At 37.7% G+C, this 17,266-nt stretch overlaps 1 pseudogene; it reads left to right on the top strand.

Annotated features, from left to right (window-relative positions):
* LOC107747672 (Down syndrome cell adhesion molecule homolog) overlaps nucleotides 1-17,266 on the top strand; it is a 157,292-nt pseudogene that overhangs the window by 113,613 nt on the left and 26,413 nt on the right.

A 17,266-nucleotide genomic window follows, 5' to 3' on the forward strand; every position in this document is an offset into this window, starting at 1 on the left:
GAGCGCCATCCTGTTCCCGTGTTCAGCCTAGAGGGGGCTCCCGATCCAGAGTTTGTTCTGGCCTGCCCGGAGGCTCACAAATGCCTACCCTCCCACCCGCTCCTGCCTCCTCCTCTGCTGTCATCTGGCAGCCCCTCTGCTCGCCCTCAGCCCACCATCTATGCGGTGCGAGCTCCGCGGGACTGCCATCCTCCAGCGTCGCAGTGGTCGGAGTATTCCTTGACTCCGCTTCCAGCCTCTGGTCTCCGGACTCCGCCTCGGCCCGTTGACCCGTCGGCTCCACCATGGCTCCTAGCTCCCTCTCCGTCGTGGCCCGGCAGTCCACAAGCTCCGCCAGGCTCCCTCGTCCCTCCGGCTCCTCCTCCTCAGTCCTCTGTTGCTCCGGCTCCACCACGGCCTCCCGGATCCATGCCTTCGCGTCAGTCGCCGGCGCCATCTGCTCCGACTAGGAACTCCGGATCCTCCCCATCGCTCTGGCTCATCGGCTCTCCGTCTCCGCCTCGGGCTCCTCGATCACCTGCACCACCACCGTTGGTCGGCCCCCTGGAGTCGGTGGCCATTCCTCCTCCATGGCTTCTCCCTCCGTCGGCTCCACCGTGGGCCGCCATTATGGCTGAGGCCTGGGTCCTGCTGTGCTCCTCCTGCTCCAGGCCCCTCCTGTCTCCTTCCTGGTTCCTCCCTCCTTCGTTGCCTCCCTGGTCTCTGTTTGCCGGCCCCCTCCCGGTTGTCCGTCCTCCTCTCGAGCCGCCTCCTTAGTTCCCCCCCCCTTGTTCTACGGCACGAGGATGCGCCTTCCGGGAGGGGGGCGATATGTCAGGATTATGGACCTGTTTTGCCCCTGTTTCTGTTTCAGTGTTCCCTTAATTGGTCATGTTCCTGTTCTCGTTGTCTCGTTATTAGTTGATTCCCCGCACCTGTCTGTCCCTCATTAAGTTTAGTATAAATGTGTAATCTGCCTCATGTTTCCTTGTCGGGTCTTGAACGTCTTCCTTGTGCTCTCCCTTGTGTCCCTTGTGTCTCCATGTTGGATTATTAAAGACTCTCGTTTTGTGAAATCTCCACATCTCCTCGTTCCTCCCGTAAGCAAAGTGTGACAAAAGCACAGTTAGAGCACTAATTAAAAAAATCCAGACATTTATGTCGTTAAAGTTAAAATAGACAGTAGTTATAGTGCAAACATTTGATGCCATTGTTGTGTAATAACCAAGCAAGCATCTGTTTTTGTGAGTTCAAAGTCATAAAGACAAAAAAAATCCCTGATGTGATTGAGTGATGAGATCCATTCATGGTTAAAATTCTGAAGCGTGCGAAGGGATTCCCTGGAGTCCATTATCCCCATTTTGTTGTGGATTAAATAAGCACTGAAGTGCTGCTTTATTTCAATGTTATTTTAACTCATTGATTCTCAAACGCGACAGGCTGACTAGCACCATGCTTGCGAAGTCCACGGGGAATGCATTATGCCGAATTTACCGGGAGACGAAAGAGCCCTTTTATAGTCTTCTTTATTTTGTCTTTCTTTGCTCTGTTTCTCCCTCATTAGTTCACATTATGCCTCCTCCTCTGTGAAATCTCTAGATTCTGAGCTGTAATAACTTGTTATGAAGGCCGACTGGAGCCTTATTATTGCAAATCACAGATAATTGTACATGTGTGATCACATATGATCTGTCCACCAGCCAGTATTGAGTGTGTTCTAAGCCGTTTGTCACGTCCACTTAGAATACACTAACCGCTTATTTTATGTGTAGTATTTCTTCATAAAATGACATTATATGTAAATACATTCAATCAATGGTTATATCAAGCTTGCTTTGTATATGATATAGGGAAGACTGGGGTCATAACTGTACTGTTGAAGCCATACACTAAATCAAACTTTTGCTGTGCAATAATATGTAAAATAGTATATTATAATTGCATTGTTTGTGATTTTTTTTTCTGGTGGTGCATGTCTAAGAGCATCTCTGTTACTACTCCGTCTCTCTCTCAGTGCCCCCTCTGATCCAACACTCCGACTCTCAGAGCGCTTCCATTGGTCAGCGTGTCTTCATCCCCTGCGTGGTCATATCCGGTGACCTGCCAATGTCTATAACCTGGCACAAAGATGGACGACCAATCAATGCCAGCCTGGGTGTCACCATCGACAACATAGACTTTACCAGCTCATTACGCATTTCAAACCTGTCGGAAATTCATAACGGCAGTTACACCTGTATAGCCCGTAATGAGGCTGCTGCTGTTGAGCATAGTATACAGCTCATTGTTAAAGGTTTGAGATCAGTTTATGTTATTCTTATATAGTTATTATTTTCATTTTTACCAATAATGTTTTGACTCTAGAACTATTTTCTTGTACAAAAATGACTTTTCAGTTGTCGTTCTTTAAACTGTCTCTAAACTTAAATTTAAATACATAAATACATTTTCAATGCTTTTATATTTGTATATGTTTTGAAAATGAATATTATTTTTATCCTCAGTTCCGCCACATTTTGAGGTACAGCCAAGAGACCAGGATGGCATATATGGGAAATCAGTGATCCTGAATTGTTCGGCAAAGGGAAACCCAATTCCCACTATAGTATGGAACCACTCAAAAGGTATGCTATTATTTGCAAATATGTAATTGTATTATTTATTGTTGTATATTACCAGTGTCTGGACAAAAATGTAAAAGACTAATGTAAAATTCTTGCAATTAAGAATTTCTGTAAAAAAAAAAAAACTGGTGAATCTCACAAAAACGAATTTGCAAAAAAAAAAGAAGCCTTTTTGCATTTTGATAGGCGGATTTATCTTGCAAATATATTAAATTTATTAACACCAACTATTTCCAGCTGTTATTATTTATACACTGTATATGAATTTAGAACAGCTGCTATTTGAGTGATATACAGTACAGCTGTTCTAAAGCTGCCATTACACTATTGGCAGTTTCAATTAACCGAAGGTAGGACCAACTCAGACACATTTATTGTGGACATAATTTTAGTCAGGTTTAGGGGTTATCTGGACAGGTGGGCTGGGTACAGGTGTTTGTTTGCATTGAGGCCATGGTCAAAGAAGCTGGATTACTGGATTAGAACATGAGCAGGTGACTCGCTCGACCTTGGTTCTTCCTGAAGGGAACAAAGCGTTTGAAGCCCTCACTACACATTGTAGATGGAAGCTCACAAATGGAAATCCATTTGAAAGAAAAGAGGGCCAGGAGTCTATGAGGTGAGAGAGGCACTGTGGGTAAAGGAGTGCTTTTTCTAGACTGATGATGGCATATTCTCTGAAATCAAATTACTACATTCAGAAAATAAATTTCAGTTGCTTTCTGAATGAATGGAGTTTCCATTATAGTTTTCTTTATATTACAACCCCCACACTTCATAACAGGTATAGTATTTCAATATCTAGAAATGTTCAATACAGTATCCACCTTATTTTTAACATAAGAGCGGCTTCTGGTGTCATCCGCTTTCAGTTATTTTGAGCTATACAAAATATACTATGTGATATTGCAAACTGATATCTCTTGTTATATTATTTTAATGTATTATCGCAATTATAAACATACTATTTTGTAGTTCAAATTGTCTTATCATTTACTGCACTTTGCTACGTTTCTTGTAATTTACCTATAGTGGCTAATAAATCAAAAGTCCCGCACATTCACAGAAAATATATTATTTCCACGTTGCAAAATAAAGAGTATATCCTGAAAGTCTGTACTTTTTTTTTTTGCCACAAATCTTGGCAGTGGAGATTATTTTATTTTGTTGCCCAGATAGGCTGTAGCTTTGGCAGATTAAGTTGCTCATGTAGTGTTATGGTTTATTTCATATTAGTGAATCCCACAGTGTCATCTAATCCTAATCTAGACATGACACACCAGATACAAAACAATTCCCCTCAGAGATCTTTAAATCCAATAAAGAAATCATCAGATGCAAACACAGCATAACTAGAATTGATATTGATCGTGAAAAAAAGGGTGTAATGTTATTGGATTATCAGATGTTCAAGATTACAGTAAAGCATATCACAGAAATGTTGCCTCATGAAGCAGTATATTTGTTTTGAAAGAAATACCTTACAGAGTAACATTTTAAAATATTAAATATTCATTACAATACATTTAATTAAATGAAACATTAAATATTTATTATAATATTCTGCATAAAAAAATAAAATAAATGTACAGCATTTCTAAATATATAGTGTATATAGATCTTACATTGTTTCTGTTTTCTGTCAAAGGTGCTGGCGTACCTCAGTTCCAGCCCATCGCCTTGAATTCTGGTTCGCGTATCCAGCTCCTGGAGAAGGGCTCTCTGCTCATAAAACACGTCCTGGAGGAAGATGCTGGATTTTATCTGTGCAAGGTCAGCAATGACGTGGGAGCCGATATCAGCAAGAGCATGTACCTCACCGTTAAAAGTAAGACCCTGTCAAGTGGAGCATGTTGATTGTGTGTGTGTACATGTTTTTCTATACTGGTGGGGACTTAAACCTGAATACACACCAACTCATGGGGACTTGTGTCACCGTGGGAACCTAAATTGAGGTCACCATGGGTACAGAAGCTTAGAAATAATACAGAATGAGTTTTTTTTTGAGATTGTAAAAATGCACAAAGTTTTCTGTGAGGGTTCTGGGTACTGTAGGTTTAGATGTAGGGTTGGTGTAGGGCGATAGAAAATGCAGTTTGTATAGTGAACCAGACTGTGTGTGTGTGTGTGTGCGTGCATATGAGTGAAATAATGTATGGTGATTGCAATGTAATCTGAGGCTATTAATACACAGATGTATTGTATCTAAATGTTTTTGTTCTCTTTGTATTGTCTGTGCCACTCTATCTAAGGAGTGTGTGTATGTGTGTGTGACTAAGTGTGTGTCTGGGCCTGAGGGTCTTCTGCCCTGCTGAATGCTGTGTGTACAATATTGTGCTCCTTGGTGAACGGTTTATTTGTTGAGCAGGCAAAGACTTACATCCCCTTCATTAAACCCACTACACAGCATTTATGCCCACTCTGGCATGAGGACAAGACCAAACCAACAGAGCAGTGCCACCTGTGTTTGCATTACATCACTTTCTTTTTTGTCTAAACATCACCATCACCACCCAATTAGATCAGCAAAAATGAACTACTGAAAAAAATTAAATGAAGACATTAGAAAGAATTTTTATGCTGTATTTTTCGTTAACATGAAAATTATTTGAGGCATGACCACCTTAAAAGTTTTTGCGTTTTGCATCATGTGAGCAGCCCAGGACAAAGCCTTGGGGAGCACCAGAATGTATTTCATTTTATTTGTGGTCTGTCCATTTAAAAACTAGTGTTTTACAGATGCAATGGTCAAAAATTAGTTTAAATTACCCAGAATTTCAAAGGCAGTATCCCTGGTCATAATGAAAACAAAATTCTGATATTCCCCTGATGCATGTTGTGTTCACATTGACTAGTGCTGTTGAATCTGCATTATTTCAGTCTTCAATCAAATATATTTCTCTCAGTTTCTCAGTGTGTTTTTTCTTGTTTTTTAGTAAAATGTAGATGATACATAGATTCTTCTGCTTTTCACTTCTCTGCTTTCAATTTTGTCATTTTTTTTCATTTTTCATCACATTTTCTATCTATCTATCTATCTATCTGTCTATCTATCTGTCTGTCTGTCTGTCTATCTATCTATCTTGTTGTGTATTTTAAAAATAGCCATTAGGCTTGATAGAGATGGGTTTTTTTGTTTGTTTTCATTTCTATCGTCATCTTTTTCCTTGTGTGGGTCTGGTGGGGCTCCCTCGCTTTCAGTATCAGATAGAGCACATGCTCAGACTGTGACCAATTGTGCAAGAAAAAGGGGGAATTGCTTCAGCATGGCAGCCTGCTGCACTCCACCAACCACACACACACACTCGCACAACCCCTCCCAATCCAGAGAATTCACCTCACTCCATTGGCCTGTGCGGAGAAGGCAATGAGTGTGTGTGTTTGTGAGAGAGAAGGGGCTAGATGGCCCACTCAGGCATGGCAATGTGACGAGGTGGCCTAGTTTCCCAGGGTGCCCCTGTACTGGTGATAAAATGAGGCCTGAAATGGATTATATACACCCAGAGTTGCTGCTGCAGCTTCTGTATTCATATGGTATGATACGCCATACACACTAATCATATTCCACATGGCCATCAAAGTGGAAAACACAAATGGATTTATCATAGTTAATTCACACCCAGCCGTAAATGCTGGTCCAAATTGCCAAGAATATTTTAAGGTTCACTTACTGTGCGCACTGAAAGAATTTGAATGTTCTGTGATTACAGTTTTGTCATTTCTACAGTTTTACACACTGCATAAAAATATAAATATTTACCCTTTTTTGGCTCCAAGGTCATTGACTTCTCAGCCACTATAATGAGTCTCTGAATCTCCACCAAACGAACATGTTTCATGCTATTTAACCCCTGTGCGTCTCTAAACTCCACTTATATGCTTCATTGAACTGACAATAAAGACCATTAAAGGCTACATATGTGGCACACTCTGACTCATCGTGTGTGTCTGTGTGTGTGTGTGTGTGTGGACAGAGAGAAATATTATTTGCATGCTTGCCTTGATTACTTTGTTTAAATGTGAAGCTGAACATGTGAAGAAGACAGTAGCTGAACAACATTTTTGGCCCAGGTTTTAGTAGACCACACACAGAAGTAATGGAATAATAATGGATTTCTGAATAGTAGTAAAGTAACGTTATGTTTGTCAGTAGGGAACAAGCTTAAAATTTCAACCCTGGTACCTGTTTTTTTTTTTTTAAACAGTAAATGGTTAATGAAACATTGATATTTGAGGAAATATCAGCATTAAATTCTCTTTCTAAAATGTACATTTATTTCTTTATTTATTTTTGGTAATTATTTGTTCGTTTGTTTGCACTAGCAGGCTCTTTTATCGAAAGTGTCTTACGTGTTTTAATGTATTAATTGTATTAATGCAGTCAGTGTATACTTTTCATTTGATCAATTAATGCATACCCTAAAAATAGAAATCTACAACCCATGCTAACATCATTCTCTACTGTTTGATGTACAGGAATGCATCACCCACATTACCATCATAACTCCCTCCAAAGCTAGTAATTCACAGCATTACACTAGTGAATTATGTCAATAGGAGGGGAACTCTGTTATTACTAGTAAGTGTATGCTATGAAATGATAACAGTAAATAATTATTGAAAGGATATTTCTATAAATATCAGCATTAAAGTCTGTATACAAATACCTTGTGTAACTATCAAACTCAACCAAACTGTCGCTTTATCACAATGTTTACCATTTTAAAATCTTACAGATATTTAATATAATGTAACCTTTTCATAATAGAAAAAGGTTTTTTTTTTGTTTTTTTTTTCATAGACTGGCTATAAAATACATGCATGTTGTTTGTGGAAAGACGACATTTACTCGCACGTTGTGAATATCAAACTCTCTTCTGTGCTCCCTGTGGCTTACCCTGGTTTGTTTAATAATAGTTAGGTGCTGTTCTATGGCTGCTGAAATGAATAAAGGGAGATTCTGTTTGATGTGCGGTTATAGCTGCCATCAGCGCTCCCCCCTCTCTCCTTATTACAGGAGCCTGTAATATTGCTGGATATTAAAAAATATACATCAACTAAGCTGTTATGGGAATACCATTTAGAGCCCCTCTTGCCTGAAGCCCCTCTCATGCTGACTGCAAGACTTTAAATGAGACTATACACACTCTTTTGGATGTGTACTAAGGAGAATTTCTAAGAACTGAGGACTCACCATATTGTGACTATTTTTCCACATTGCATTCAATATCAGTGTCTTCTGCAACATTATGTGAAATGCACTGGTTAAAAAAAAAAAACTGCAACAATCAGATTCCATAAATAAAAGTCATTTTAATTTTCTCCATAGAGAATGTTTTTTTTAGCAATAATGCTAAAACTACCCTACCCATAATCTTGAAGAGAAATCCACCAATCAGAAAAGGCACTGTTACCATGGAAACTGAAATTACTCCCACTCCTATAAAGTACTGCACACTACAGTACATCATTTTAATTTAGCAGTTAACTATAGGCCTATATTGATAACTATAGTTATCAAAAATTATAATGATAACAATAAAGATATAGTTTTAAAAATCATTTTTAATTTAAAAGAATAGGAGAGTCCACACCACAGCTATAACGATAACGGCACAAAGGAACAATATAGTTGGAATCACTTTTTTTTTTTTTCTAGCTGATGAATGATAAAACCATTGACAACCAATCAGAATCCATCCTGCTTTAAAGAGCTAGATCATTTATTTATTCTAAGCGGATGCTTAGAATAAACAAAATGTTATTGTGCGTTGATATGGAAACTAATATAGTTATCGTTATTTTATTTATCTTTATAGTTATCACTAATACTATCACTACTATAGTTATTGCTAAAGAGCAATAACATTTAGAGAAGGTGGAGGGATATTTTCATTTTTTTTACTATGCCATACTTAAAATTCATAGTTGTCATGCAAAATAAATCAGCGTTCTCTCGTATGGTGCTGCTGTGCAGAGCTTGTGAGTGAATAAGAGATGAGAGTTAAACGTTCACAGGCCTGACTCTGACACTTTCCATCATGTCAACTTCCGCCACTTCACACCGCACTAAACGACTCTCAGAGGCCGGGCACGGGGATGTGTGCACCCCTTTCTCTTTTCCTCTCTGTCTGTCTGTATGTCTGTTCTTGAACACCCTTACGAAAAATAAGTTTATTCAAGTGTGCACCAAAAAATGCCCAACTGGGTGTTTGTGAGAGAACTGCAGGTGGTCTGTGAGTTGATAAAAAGCTAATAATGAAATCAAATGTAAAATTAAAATAAATGTGGCTGCACAATTCATTGAATTAAATCTAAAATAGTGATATGGCATATGGTGATTATCAAATTAAATGCTGCAAATTAATTAAATAAGTGTAATGTTGTTAATTTTATAATTAGATTTGAAATAATAATATAATATAATAATTAGGACAATATACATGCAGCTCTGTATATAAATCATGCCAATGTCAATATGTCTTAATGAATAAAACATTAACGTTAAATCTTGTGCAAGAAGCTGAACAGTATTTATATCATTTTTTACCTGTGATCCACCGCAATGTCTGAGTGTGTTCAGAACATCCAGCTCATGACGCGTATACGTGCTCTGGCATAGTAGACATAGATATATATAAGTAGATGCCTCATTAGTGACTGTTTCTATGGGCCGTGATACGTTCCAAAATGGCGGACGCGTCAACGTATCTGGAGCTATCGAATAGGGAATCTATACATATCTATGATAGTAGACGCATGTGCGGAAGCGATCTGTCGCGCGTATACGTCACTCATTATTTACACAGTGCAGAGAGATTGCAGACGTGTTCACTGGCACTGCGATGATCTAAAGATATTTAGAAGTACAGGTCATCACAATGGAACACGATTTTGATATTTCATCGGACAACGTGGAATTTTTTGCCCAACCGTATTTATTTGACGTCACGCGTCGGATGTTGCTCAGGACAGTTGGACATTGTGGTGGATCAGAGGTAAAAACAATTATATAAATACTGTTCAGTTTCTTGAACAGACCGATCGTTTCGTGTCTTAAGACCTCAATGTATCATCACGAGCCGCAGGGTTTCATTTGGTTTTGTCTGTGTATGTTTATTTTTTTACTCTCAAAGCCATGAAACCCATTGACTGCCATTCTAAGACTGATAGACTGCAACGGTTTGAGTTAAAAATCTTCATTTGTGTTCTACTGAAGAAACAAAGTCACCTATATCTTGGATGCCCTGGGGGTAAGCAGATAAACATCAAATTTTCATTTTTGGTGAATTATCCCTTTAACATCTAAAGAGTTTGGCTGACCAAAAAAAAAAAAAAAAGGTTTGGTATCGCCTTCGCTAAATGCATGTTTTTGGAAAATAATAATAAATGTACTTACTGCCAAAAGAAATGTACAGTATCTCATTTGAATATTTGCTATTTTTAATTGGAACCCAATGGACACAAACCAAAATCAAAATACTTAAAAATCAATACAAATATAATTATAAATCAGATCATTCTGATTTCAAATTGTGATTGGTTTGATACAAAATCTTAAATTTACAAATAAACAAAGTTTTTGGATTTTGGAAAAATGTACATCAAGGGAATCATTATGATGCAAAAGGAATAAGCAATATTTTAACCATTGCCATCAAAGTGAAAGCTTTTTTTAATTAATTTTCAACTTTTCATTTAAAAAAATAGTTTTTTTAATAAACATGCAAAAAAAGAAGCAAGTTGTCTTAATTTTTTTGGCACATGTCTTGGTCTATATTTTCACATTTCTATATAACTTCTAACTAACGTAAAGAGGTTCTGATATTCAGTTGATACATACTTACCATCACAAAGTATGTGCTGTACGATCATAGGGTCCAAACCTAGTGCATGCTGATTTGGAGAGTTTTATTAACATTCCTGCTTCACCTGTGTTAGTATTGCTGAGCGAAACAAGCAGAAGCATCTATATGAATAATCGAAGTGTGCTCATCATTAAATCATAGCCATGCCTGCCAGGAAAGAGAGAGAGAGAGACAGATCCCTCACAGTGCTTCACGGTAACAAGGTTTTCAGGGGTGAGACAGGCCTGAGCATGGTCTCGCGCCTCTTTTCATGTCTGCGCTTGCAGTGTGAACTTCTCACCAGTGAACAGCTCAGTTTGCTTTCAGCACAGTTACTTCATATGAGGAGATCCGATAACAGTTTGATTGGAAATAAAACTTTTTGAAGAAAGACACTTTTAGACCAGTGGTAATGTAAAGCTGCTTTGAAACGATATGTATTGTGAAAAGCGCTATGCAAATAAATTTGAATTGAATTTGAATTAATGATCAGTTGTTATATCAAGGCCTTATATGACCCAAAATGAATGATGATTTTAGACCAAATTAGTTGTCCACAAGGGTTATCGCAGGTCCGGGCATTTATTTTAAGAGTGTGTGATCCAGATCTACATGTTTGCATTGTATTCCGCTGTGACCATTATTATACATGGACATGCTTTGTTTTTGATGAGCTGGCCATGTAATATAACCTGTGTGCATTGACTTCAGTTTCACAACAACCTCACAATGCAAGTCAGCTGTCTGTGCTTAAAGTTGTGTTGGCTATAAGCTGATAATAAATGTATGCAAATAAAATCAGTTAAATAGTGATAATTAGCTTTCCATTAATTAAATTTCGCATTTGTAAATTTAGCATTTTTCAATTTTTTTTTACATTATGTAACATTAATTATATATTCTATGCACATTCATTTAATAATTTCTTAGCATTTGTTATGTCCCCTTTTTGCTTTAAAGGGGTCCTATTATGCTCTTTTACAAAGTCTTGATTTTGTTTTGGGGGTGTACTAGAACATGGTCTCATGCTTGGTGGTTCGAAAAATGCATTCATTTTCACATAATTTACATTATTACAATACCCTTCTCCCTAGCCTGGCACAAACGGCTCGATTAGTTCCGGGTTTGATGAAGGCCCGCCTTCCGAAAAACGAAATGTGTTGTGATTGGTAAGCTATCCCAGTGCGTTGTGATTGGCGAACAGCTGTACAGCTTAGACGGTGTTTCAGTACTGCCCCGCCCCTTGCTCCGTCTTTCAACAAAAGCTAAACACTTAATTACTGTATTTGCATTACTGTAAGGGTAGGTTTAGGGTTGTGGTAGGTGTAGACGTTAATAAACCATAATTTTACAGGTAGCATTTTTCGTTGTCGAATTGTACCCACTGTTTTAATGGGAGGTAACAAAATCTGACAGGGTAGCACAAATTGACAGAACACCGGTGGCGCCCAGCTACGTCATGTTGTATTTGTTGAACGAATTGTTCTAGACGCTGCGCAAACGTACACACTACACACTGACTAAAATTTAAAAAAGTGAAAAAGCTTAATAGGACCCCTTTAATAACTTTGAACTGGGGTGTATTCCAGAAAGCAGGGTTAACTTACCGTCACATATACCCTGAACTCTCGGTTGATTAACCCAAACCTTGCTTACTTGAGGTATGCTGGTTCCAAAAACACGTCTGGGAGAAAGTTCAGTCAACTCAGAGTATGTTCACGGTTAACACACAAGACATTCTCAACAGAGCTACGAATCGACGAGTCACTATGGAAACGGATGCTAAGAAAAAGCGCACCATTGTGCTTCTTCCTTCTTTTTTTGTTCAATGGCCATTTACAGACCTAATGCATATCGCCACCTAATTGGTGGTTGTGCAATCATTTTTCAATCTTGTTTGATTGATGCTGATTATATAATAAGACATATCATATCATTTTATTATAGAAATACATGATAGAAAACGTCCTGTTGCAAAAAGCATATTTTGTGCTTCATTGGAAGTAAGGAAATATTTTATATAAAGGATTTTGCATGCTGGCAATGTCACACATTTGCTTATTTAGATCTAGCAATAGTGAATTTGCAAATACTCCATTGTCATTTTCCATCGTAACTTTTCTTTCTTTTAAATTTTTTCAAAATCCTACAACTTCTTTTATTGATAAATTAGTTTGTTTCTCAGTGAATCTAATATAAAAATACTGTGTATATAATGTATTGTACTGTATATAATGTTCACATTACAGTAATTAGAATTAGATTTATATATTAAATGAAAAGAAAAGAAAATGTTTTTTGGTGGATGTATTTCGGTGCTGTGCATGTGGCTGGGTCGTCACTGACCATAAATATTATTTCATGCATAACATCACTCTGTGTCTTTCTCTGTTTCTCCTTCTGTTCAGTTCCTGCCATGATCACATCTTACCCCAACACCACACGAGCAGAACAGGGTCACATGACTGAGATGAGCTGCACTGCTCACGGTGAAAAGCCCATCAAGGTTCGCTGGGAGAAGGAATCTCATATCATCAACCCAGACATGAGCCGCTATGTGGTTACTGTGAAGGAAGTGGGAGATGAGGTCATATCCACCCTGCAGGTGAACCAGACACCATCTACACTGAGAATGCAATCATACGCCTCATTTCCAAGACACATATTCAGGGCTGCCCTGGACTAGCTGTTAGCGGCCGATATCATTTCCTGTCAAAAAATCATCCACCATTTTCACACACTTATATTTGTCCTGGTTGTCAACATGAAACTTACAACTCATTTATACTATGGTATGGCAAAGGCAATAAATGTTTCAGGTATCCGTGCTTACAGAAATTACTTTTACTGTTCACCAGCAGGTATGGTTCAAGTACACTGAAAAAAAAAGGGTAACCGGTAACGTGAAATTAAATGTGAAATGTATATTTAAAAAAATCAAATGAACTAGTGTTTTCTTTTAAAATGTCCTCCAGTAATCTTTGTTTTATATGCAACTTCAAAAAAATTATTTTACAGTTTAGTAGTATTATGCTATTTTGAACATAGCACAGTGCAGTACAGAATACCAAACATAGCCCACGTCAAACTCACTATAGGCTACAAGGAATATTAGAAGAACTACAGAACTTATTAACATAGTCAGGACAACCTATTGTCCATACATTTGTCTTTTCTCCATGAAACAGTTGAATGAAATAAAAGCCCTTGTTACATAAAAAGGAGATAGCTAAAAGCACTAATGTCAAGTGTGGTGATTGTTTCAAATGGCAATATTACATTAAAGTCCATCAAATGCAAATGTATAAATAAATCAACCAGTCCTTTTGGGGGACCTTGTATAAAAGGAAGACAAATTTACCTTGTAACATAAAGAGGCTCTGCGAACACTTAAATGGGTACTTGATAGCAGGGCTGTTTTTAGGCATAGGCGAGCTAGGCAGTCGCCTAGGGCGCCACCAGCTGAAGGGGCGCCAATTAGCGCACGTACTGGCACTTTTAGCAGGGTTGTGATAAAGAGTGGCACGGTCACCCTGAAATATGACTGCCGCCCCCACTGGATCCCCCAACATTATTAGGCTAGAGTACTGTCAATCTGACGATGCCTGTATGCCCTGGTTCCAAAAACACGTCTGGGAGAAAGTTCAGTCAACTCAGAGTATGTTCACGGTTAACACACAAGACATTCTCAACAGAGCTACGAATCGACGAGTCACTATGGAAACGGATGCTAAGAAAAAGCGCACCATTGTGCTTCTTCCTTCTTTTTTTGTTCAATGGCCATTTACAGACCTAATGCATATCGCCACCTAATTGGTGGTTGTGCAATCATTTTTCAATCTTGTTTGATTGATGCTGATTATATAATAAGACATATCATATCATTTTATTATAGAAATACATGATAGAAAACGTCCTGTTGCAAAAAGCATATTTTGTGCTTCATTGGAAGTAAGGAAATATTTTATATAAAGGATTTTGCATGCTGGCAATGTCACACATTTGCTTATTTAGATCTAGCAATAGTGAATTTGCAAATACTCCATTGTCATTTTCCATCGTAACTTTTCTTTCTTTTAAATTTTTTCAAAATCCTACAACTTCTTTTATTGATAAATTAGTTTGTTTCTCAGTGAATCTAATATAAAAATACTGTGTATATAATGTATTGTACTGTATATAATGTTCACATTACAGTAATTAGAATTAGATTTATATATTAAATGAAAAGAAAAGAAAATGTTTTTTGGTGGATGTATTTCGGTGCTGTGCATGTGGCTGGGTCGTCACTGACCGTAAATATTATTTCATGCATAACATCACTCTGTGTCTTTCTCTGTTTCTCCTTCTGTTCAGTTCCTGCCATGATCACATCTTACCCCAACACCACACGAGCAGAACAGGGTCACATGACTGAGATGAGCTGCACTGCTCACGGTGAAAAGCCCATCAAGGTTCGCTGGGAGAAGGAATCTCATATCATCAACCCAGACATGAGCCGCTATGTGGTTACTGTGAAGGAAGTGGGAGATGAGGTCATATCCACCCTGCAGGTGAACCAGACACCATCTACACTGAGAATGCAATCATACGCCTCATTTCCAAGACACATATTCAGGGCTGCCCTGGACTAGCTGTTAGCGGCCGATATCATTTCCTGTCAAAAAATCATCCACCATTTTCACACACTTATATTTGTCCTGGTTGTCAACATGAAACTTACAACTCATTTATACTATGGTATGGCAAAGGCAATAAATGTTTCAGGTATCCGTGCTTACAGAAATTACTTTTACTGTTCACCAGCAGGTATGGTTCAAGTACACTGAAAAAAAAAGGGTAACCGGTAACGTGAAATTAAATGTGAAATGTATATTAAAAAAAATCAAATGAACTAGTGTTTTCTTTTAAAATGTCCTCCAGTAATCTTTGTTTTATATGCAACTTCAAAAAAATTATTTTACAGTTTAGTAGTATTATGCTATTTTGAACATAGCACAGTGCAGTACAGAATACCAAACATAGCCCACGTCAAACTCACTATAGGCTACAAGGAATATTAGAAGAACTACAGAACTTATTAACATAGTCAGGACAACCTATTGTCCATACATTTGTCTTTTCTCCATGAAACAGTTGAATGAAATAAAAGCCCTTGTTACATAAAAAGGAGATAGCTAAAAGCACTAATGTCAAGTGTGGTGATTGTTTCAAATGGCAATATTACATTAAAGTCCATCAAATGCAAATGTATAAATAAATCAACCAGTCCTTTTGGGGGACCTTGTATAAAAGGAAGACAAATTTACCTTGTAACATAAAGAGGCTCTGCGAACACTTAAATGGGTACTTGATAGCAGGGCTGTTTTTAGGCATAGGCGAGCTAGGCAGTCGCCTAGGGCGCCACCAGCTGAAGGGGCGCCAATGAGCGCACGTACTGGCACTTTTAGCAGGGTTGTGATAAAGAGTGGCACGGTCACCCTGAAATATGACTGCCGCCCCCACTGGATCCCCCAACATTATTAGGCTAGAGTACTGTCAATCTGACGATGCCTGTATGCCACTAGATCAGAGTGCTGCATTTTTGTTTGCATTTGGAGCGCTCAACAACGCCATTAGATCAGTGGGCTCTGTCAGTGCTTTGGCAAGGTAACACTTTTTTTTGCCATGCAATAAAGCTAAGTTCAAAGGCCAATTTAAAATATTGGTACAGCAAATAAAGTGCACAAAATCTGTATTTTGTTTAGGCAGTATTTGTAGGGATTTCGCCTAGGGCGTCAAATTGGCTAGAAACGGCCCTGCTTGATAGTTTCAGTAAGTATTATTGTAACGGTCTGCAGATCTGTGCAACTTTTTTGTTTAACGTTGCACAAAACATTACTCATAAATCATGCTAGTCATTAGTAAGAGTGTGCAGAATTTATTTTTTCTTTCTTTTTTCATGTGTGTTTTTTTTTTTTCTTCAGCAATTTCATGAGAAATCAAGCACATAATCTGGGATACTACGGTTGAAATAACATGCAGGTGGATGTTTATGCTTGTGCCACATTTAATTACCGAACATGATATGAAACAAGCATTCATAGATGCTTCAGTGTGTGTTTGTGTTGCCCATTCTGAGGAAAGATGTAAGCAAATCATAGGAAAAATATGATTCAGTGTTCTCAAAAAAATGAAAAGCCATGGGAATTAGTAAAATATTCATACATTTTATTTTCTCCACTCTTAAATATTGCGTATAGATATTGATTTTTGTTAGTGTTTGTGCAAAACAACATTTTACAATGTCTGTGGAGGGTCTTACTGGAGTCATTTGTACACTAATAAGTATAATCAATCGAATATACTGTAACAATTCAAAATACTGTACCTGACTTATTCATAAACATCCAAATAAAATGATGAAACGATTTTAAAACAATTCTTATCCATGAATGAATGAAATGTGAACAGCAAAACTCCCATAGCAATTACCAATATCATTTACCTAAATGCCTTTATGTACTAGTCAAATGTGTGCTATTTGTGTCTTCACAGATCTTACATACCGTCAGAGAGGACTCTGGCTTTTTCTCTTGCATTACTATCAACTCATATGGCGAAGATAAAGGAATAATTCAGTTGATTGTACAAGGTAAAGTTTCTGCTTTGTTCTTGTTGTTTTAATTTGAATTTAAGATTGCACTAATGTTGCTTTTAAATTAAATGATAGTTTATTATTCTAAAGTATATTAAAAATATATTCAATATAAGAATGCATTAAGTATTAAGAATATATTCAATATATATATACTGTATATATATATATATATATAT

This window comes from Sinocyclocheilus rhinocerous, unplaced genomic scaffold, assembly GCF_001515625.1.
Source record: "Sinocyclocheilus rhinocerous isolate Xijiao unplaced genomic scaffold, SAMN03320098_v1.1 scaffold2274, whole genome shotgun sequence".
Taxonomy (NCBI): domain Eukaryota; kingdom Metazoa; phylum Chordata; class Actinopteri; order Cypriniformes; family Cyprinidae; genus Sinocyclocheilus; species Sinocyclocheilus rhinocerous.